Source organism: Canis aureus, chromosome 20 (genome assembly GCF_053574225.1).
Source record: "Canis aureus isolate CA01 chromosome 20, VMU_Caureus_v.1.0, whole genome shotgun sequence".
In the NCBI taxonomy this organism is placed as follows: Eukaryota; Metazoa; Chordata; class Mammalia; order Carnivora; family Canidae; genus Canis; species Canis aureus.
This window is the reverse complement of record NC_135630.1, coordinates 39,673,510-39,681,608: the sequence shown is the minus strand read 5'-3', so window position 1 is coordinate 39,681,608 and position 8,099 is coordinate 39,673,510.

The following is an 8,099-nucleotide window of genomic DNA, read 5'->3' as shown; positions in this document are numbered from 1 at the left end:
ATAGTGAAGCTTCTCAATAGGAGCCATGATTTTCCATGGAGGGTGAAGCCCAACAGATATAACACAGTAAGAAAGTTAGGTAAATAAAAACTCTAATATCATCCATATCTTCTGACTGATCAACTATGGTTTCCCATTAACCACTTTGTTGTTAGAGAGGAAGGTGGAGAAAGGCAAAGGATGGTTTGCCAAATGGAAGGCGTTCAGCCTGTTACCGTTATTACCAACCCCATTTAGTAATAATGGCAACAATCATCTATAGCAAGACAACAATCATGGGAACAATCTTTTTTTTTTTATTGGAGTTCAATTTGCCAACATATAGCATAACACCCAGTGCTCATCCATCAAGTGCCCCCCTCACTGCCGTCACCCAGTCACCCCCAACACCCCCACCCACCTCCCTTTCCACCACCCCTTGTTCGTTTCCCAGAGTTAGGAGTCTCTCATGTTCTGTCTCCCTTTCTGATATTTCCCACTCATTTTTTCTTCTGTCCCCTTTATTCCCTTTCACTATTTTCTAAATTCCCCAAATGAATGAGACCATATAATGTTTGTCCTTCTCCGATTGACTTTTTTCACTCAGCATAATACCCTCCAGTTCCATCCACGTCGAAGCAAATGGTGGGTATTTGTCATTTCTAATGGCTGAGGAATATTCCATTGTATACATAGACCACATCTTCTTTATCCATTCATCTGTCGATGGACACCGAGGCTCCTTCCACAGTTTGGCTATTGTGGACATTGCTGCTAGAAACATCAGGGTGCAGGTGTCCTGGCATTTCACTGCATCTGTATCTTTGGGGTAAATCCCCAGCAGTGCAATTGCTGGGTCGTAGGGAATATCTATTTTTAACTCTTTGAGGAACCTCCACACAGTTTTCCAGAGTGGCTGCACCAGTTCACATTCCCACCAACAGTGCAAGAGGGTTTCTCCACATCCTCTCCAACATTTCTTGTTTCCTGTCTTGTTAATTTTCCCCATTCTCACTGGTGTGAAGTGGTATCTCATTGTGGTTTTGAAAAGAATAATTTCTAATAGCTCTTATTATTCTAAATTTCCAAAGCACATTTTGATTCTCTCACATATATTGTAATACATTCTGTTGGACATTATTGGATTTTATGTGTGGTTTTCTCCATTCTTTAATATATTAACAAATCAGTTATTTAAAATCAAGGCATGGAAAAGTGAAACCACATAAAACATTAATATACATTGCTAAAAATGTGGCATAGTTTGTGGTAGAAGAAAAAATTGCAAAATTAAATAATGGCCAATTAATAAAAGGCTATGATAGGCTCACACTAAGCCAAAGAGTATGGATTTTTTTCTACAATCTTAAGTGATTCTAAAATAAAAAATAATGGTATGTCCTAATTTGACCTAATAGATTTCATAGTAACTTAGAGTATATACTGTTTATTTTCATTATGAAGTTCCTCTAAATATTCTATATACTGATAAATTATTCTTAGATTGATAAGTATGTGAATTAACATTTTCCATATGAACAGAAAACTGAGACCCTGAAGACTAACTAAATGGGTGGTCCATGGTAACACAGCTAGATTGTGGTAGAGATCATGCTCTGGTTCCTAGTCTCGAACTCTGTGTTACAACAAGATGTGGTTTCCCCATGCTCTTTCTATCTCTGTTCTCTATCCATGTTTGGGCCCACGGTATCATCAACTAGTATAATTTTATGGCACAGTGCTTAACAACTGCTTTCTGCTAGACTATGCATATAGGCTTATTTTCCCTGCCAAATGAATCACAAATGATAGATAGACATTAGGGAGATAACCTTAGTGGGTGAAGGGAACAAAACATTACTTCTCCTTATTTACATTCAATGATAAGTCCTAAGACGTTCCATCTAGTACACATTTATGAAAGAGGACACTGTAAATTACTCCCCTTCATAACAAAATATAGTAGAAGAATAAAATTTTACTTGGTATTCTGGAGTAGAGGAAGGATAGGTTTAGAGTTAAGAGATTAAAGTATGAGAACTATACTTAGAAATCTTCAGTTTGGAAACTTAGTAATTTGGTTCTCTCAAGTATAATTTTAACAATTTAGATCAATTTTCCAAACTTTCTCTGATCACAGTACCTTTAGTATCTCAGTAGTTTTTCATAGGGACCCTAAGCCAAAAGAAATAGGTAAGAGTGCTTAGGCCAAACACCTTAATAAAGATGTATGCCCTAACAAATCAGCAGCCTTTTGAAAAAAATAATACATATAAAATAGAAGAAATTAAGCACAATTAAATAAATACTAAAAGCACATATGTGCCTGTTAATCACTTCACAACTTCTCAAATGTCAGAATCATATTGGTTAAAGTCACCCTTATTTGCTATTTCTGGCTAACTTTCATATGGTACTTGCTTATTATCACAATCACTAACAAAACTAGTATTTGAAATCTATGACATAATTGAAGTGTATGCAATACCATCTAAAATAGACATCTGTACTTGGTCTTCTTCCAGACAACTCAAAAGAAACATGCCCCAATATGTCAGCAAATTGAACTCCAATAAAACAATATACCAAAGAAAAGCAAACAAAAAACTTGCTGTTCTGGGCAGGTAAAAAAAAAAAAAAAAAAAAAGAGAAACATGCTCCAAGCTAAGATCTCAGACTCTACCGTGTCATTGCTACTATCCTTTCTTCCGGTGGTCCTTGCCTTCTCTGTTTAAAGAAACTCCATTCCTTATTTCACAATTCTGTGAAATTAGGTCTGTTACCTGCTTTCTTCCTAGAGGCCAAAATGCCCAATATAATATAAATTTTCCGTGTCATATATTGAATGAATGCATGCATCTTTTGAAGGATTATAGATCTTATTAAGTATAAAGATACCTATTTGTCCTCTTAAATGTATTTAACTAATATTCCTTCTCTTCTAACATTGATAATAACATATCTGAATGTTTGTGTGTATGAGTGTGTGTTTACATGTACCGGTTATACACTTTGTTCCTTCTTTAGTACCGACACTTATAAGCCATTATTTTCTAAGTATAATTCTTTTAAGCAGGAAACAGGATCACATTTTTTAAAGCCCTATCTGTGACTAAGCACTTATATTGTTAATTGTTAGATATTCATTTCATTGTGATTACTGAGATACTTAGACTATTTCACTGGCAACATATTTTATGTTTTCTATTTTCTCTGCTTAAAAAAAATGTTATTCTTATCTTTTGATTAACTCATGTAGTTTTCATAGTTCCATTTTCTTCTTTAATATCTCAGGGTGCCTGGGAGGCTCAGTCAGTTAAGCATCCGACTGGGTTTCGGCTTAGCTCAGGTGGTGATCTCAGGGTCATGGAATCGAGCCTCACTTCAGTTTCCCCACTCAGTATGGAGCCTGCTTAAAGATTCTCTCTTCCTCTCCCTCTGTCCCTGCCCCCACAATGTTCCCTCTCACTCAAATAAATAAATCTTAAAAATAAATAGAAGTATAACATCTAAATACTTTTGAAATGATTGCACTTGAAATTTTAACATTCATGTTTAAGATTTGATATCTTCTTTTTTTAAAAATTTTTATTTACTTGTTATGAGAGACACAGAGAGAGAGGCAGAGACATAGAGAGAGGGAGAAGCAGGCTCCTTGCAGGGAGCCAAATGTGGGACTCGATCCGCAGACCCAGAATCATGACCTGAGCCAAAGGCAGACGCTCAACCACTGAGCCACTCTGGTGCCCCTAAAGATTTGATATTTCTATGTAATGCTTTATTGTTCATCATTTTCTTTATATTTGTATCATACAAATCAAAACTCCTAGAATTTATTTTATTTTTTTTCTTCCTCCCACCTCCTGCCATCTCTTAATATCACTGGGCTGAAGAACCTATTCTACATTGAGATCATCAATTAATTAAATTTACTTTAAAGTTGTCATTTTTCTAAACCACTTTCAAGGCAAAGTATATGTTACACTGGTTTTATTGTTCTTCACTATTTCTTGTAAAATATGTCTCTTAGAGTCATTGTTCCTTTTTTCAAAGTGTATCCTCTAGTAAATTGCTCAATTGGGTGATGGACGAGTAAGAAATGTTGTATATTTGGGGATGCTTTAATTTTTTTTTGAGTTCTCGTAATTCAGTGTTAGTTTGGTTTAGTGTTCTAGTTAAATATTTCTATTTCAGAAACATAAAGACATTCCTTCCAAATTTTATATCTAAGGTTACTGATGAGAATTCAGTTGACTCTCTGTTAGTTATTAATTTAATAGTTGTTTCTAATCCTATACCATCCCATGGAACTTTCAGTGAAACAACTTCTTTGAATTCTAAAATTTCATTCGTACATGAAAGGTATGGGTTATTTTTTTAAAAGATTCTATTTATTTATTCATGAGAGACACACACAGAGAGGCAGAGACACAGGCAGAGGGAGAAAGAAGCAGGCTCAATGCAGGGAGCCCAAGGTGGGACTTGGGCCACGGGATCACGACCTGAGCCAAAGGCAGATGCTCACCCACTGAGCCACCCAGGTGTCCCAGTATGCATTATTTTAAATTGACTTTTCTTATCTTGGGTTGACAATGAAAATGTAAGAATTTATGCTTTCTTTTCAATTATAGACAATTTTTTAAAAAGTATTTCTTTGTATATCTTCCCAACTACTCTCCCTATTGCCTGCTCTCCTATTCATGCATAACAGGAACTGATGGATGATGGAAATGTATTTATCTTCTGTGTGTGTTAAGTTCAATTTTATTCTCTTTCTCTCTCTTACACACACACACACACACACACACACACACAGCATGATGTGTTCTCTGAGATTCCTTGTCTAATCTCCCAGCTCACCAATTGATTCTATTTAGTAGGGTTCTCTTAAGCTCATCTTCTAATGTACCATTCACCCCTTACCCAATTTTCATTTTTACTTTATTACTTTCCTTTTTTTAAGATTTTATTTATTTATTTGAGAGAGAGAGAGAGCACAAGGAGGAAGAGGGGCAGAAAAAAAAAGACAGATTTCCTGCTGAGCAGGGAGCCCCGTGTGGAGCTCCATCCTAGGACCCTGAGACCATGTGACCTGAGCCAAAGGCAGACACTTATTCAATTGAGCCACCCAGGTGCCTTATTTTATGACTTTCATATTTTTATTTTTCACTTCAAAGATGTTCACTTTGATCATTTCATACCAATATCTATATCTACATCAATATTTCTATAGAACTTTTAGTCTGAACTCATAGTTTCACCTTAAAAACACAAAATTTATTATGAATAATTAATTAATTCTGTTTCATGTGTACGTATCCTGTTTGGTCAGATTATGAATCATTGAAAGACACTTAATGCTGTTTTATTATTTTTTTACTCACTTTCTTAGTTCTTTTTACCTTGATTAATACAAGATCTACATAAGGATTCACTGCTTCAAAAGCAGGAGCCTCTTCCTCTATTTGCTTTCTTGAGTCCTCCATTTGTATTCCTGAATGTAAATCCTCCTTCCCAGTCCTAGAAGCACATGAATCTCATATTTTCCTCTCCTCCTTTGAGCTCCTGAATGTCTGGAGCTCTGTTTTGTCTGTTTAGGCCTTGGTTTTCCAGCATCATTCAAATAATTTGGAAGAGTTGGAAAGATTGATTACAAATAATGTTCGGCACAAGAAATAGTGTTCAGTAAGCTCAAATCTCACTTGTCTAAATTGGATTTAATTTTCACTCATAGTCACACATTGGCAGCAACAATATTTTCCAGGAAGAACAAGGTTACAAAGTAAGTGAGAAAGAATCATTATCTTGGGAGAAAATGCGGAACTTATAGTCTCTAAGAAAACATTTTTGTTATGTAATATTTTATTTGTATTTTTAAAAACAGCTTATCCAGATAGCATGTGACTTATTAATAGAAGTTTCTATAAAATTAAGGTAGCAATTTATATCATTGAAATACCATTGTTAACAAAACAAATAGAACCAGATGATGAGCAATAATTTTGTATGGAGATAACCTAGAAGCCATTTTGGTCGTGACAGTTCCAGAATGTTAAACAGACTACCAGACCCACAAATGATAAAAGAACCTGAATATACCCATTTATGTTGCAATTATTAAATATTTATATGCAAGGAGAACTTAGAGTTCTGGCACTCAGAGATACTTGATTTTACAAAATTATTATGTGTCTATCAAATGACCAAACACAATCCCAATAGCCAATTTAAATTTAATGATTAAACAAATCAGTCCCAACTGAAGTTTTTTTTTTTTTAAGTGTGAAAAGTTAAAAATAGGTTACAACAAAAAGAAAAACAATTACCCAGAATAGCCATCATAGAAATGTGTGATTTCCCCTCTAGAAAATAGTACATTAAAAAAAAATTCCTATACAATTTTTTTAAAAAGGAGTTAAGAAAATCCACTTTCACTTATTGTTGTGCATTGACTTTATTTTTGCACTCAAAGTCAACCAAAAATTTGTTGGGTATGATTCCTCATACCCAATTTCTATTGTAAAATAGAAATTCAAATTTATTTCTTTTGAAGTAACTATTTTTAGAAAGAACCTTATGGATCTGGGAATATAAAGCATGGTGGAAGATGTCACACAGTGTGAGTTTTAGTCCTTCTATCGAAGGGACAAACTGAAATTATAATAGGGTTCCTATGGCATTGGCTGCAATGGAAGGTGAGGGTGTATAACAATGGATAGCAAGTATAGTAAATATAGAAACTCTTAGGGATGATAACTAGTCTTCTCTTGAACCTTTATGTAGGTATTGTGAAATGAAGGAAAGCTTATAAAAAGGAACTTATATCTACATTCTCCTATCTGTAATTCTGAATTTCAATGTCTAAGAAATAAAGGGTTTCTCCATTTTGTTTTGTTTTTGTTTGTTTGTTTGTTTCATAACCTCTTGGCAGATAAGCCTGACCTAAACTGAGGAAGGCAACCTAGAATCCTTATGTGTCTCATTGACAGTGTGGTATTTCACAAGTTCTGTTGAGGAAATGTCAATATACCCTTGCCTATCCTGTCAGCATTACTTATATACTGTGTATCTTTCTAATTCTGAGGATTTTGAAATCTGAACCATATCCTATCTCAAGTGTTTTAAGGGAGAGTGGGCAAGTCATCCAAAGCAGAAGTAGTATCACCTTAAATCAAAAGAATATGCTATTTTGCTATGTTAAAAATACGACTATACTTATTTGTTCTCTTTCTATATATCCAATTAACTGTGTCCTTTTAAAGCCAGCTAATTATTCCAACAGTCTTGCTATTTATGGCATTAGGAATTTTTTGTTGCTTTTGGTTTGTTCGTTTGTTTTTTTGGATGAGTTTATTTTGCGAGCCTGGGTACTACTGATGTGATTATCTTTTTTATTTATTTATTTATTTATTTATTTTTTTTATGATAGTCACAGAGAGAGAGAGAGGCAGAGACACAGGCAGAGGGAGAAGCAGGCTCCATGCACCGGGAGCCCGACGTGGGATTCGATCCCGGGTCTCCAGGATCGCGCCCTGGGCCAAAGGCAGGCGCCAAACCGCTGCGCCACCCAGGGATCCCCTGATGTGATTATCTTTAACCATGAGTAATTTCTGTGAAGGGAGAATGAATATAATCTGGGAAATTAGCTAAAATATATTTAGATGACATTTCAATGAAATATGAAAATTATCAATTTGGCTAATGTTTTTTTAAAAAGTTAAAGTAAGACAGAAAACTGATTTTTGCATCGTGTTTTAAAAAAATTTAAGCTATGTGCTATGATAAAGTTAAAATGTTTCCAAAATGTTTCATCAATACAGATTGAACTTTCTCTCTCATGTCAAACTCAGTCATTTCATTGCAAGCATACAGATAGGTATGTTTAAATATTTATTTTTCTAATTGGAACGTAAGAACCTGTATTTGCTAATGTGGAGTAAGAAGACAAAATTCATTGGTATTTTATGACTTTTTATTTTGAAAATGACTGTTTGCTAACAATCTTTCTCCATGGTAATACCGATGACTCTTCATCTTAAAAACCTAAAATTATAGGCTAATACTTTACCTTTTATATATAATTACATGAGTGAGTGTGTGTGTATGTGTGTGTGTGTGTG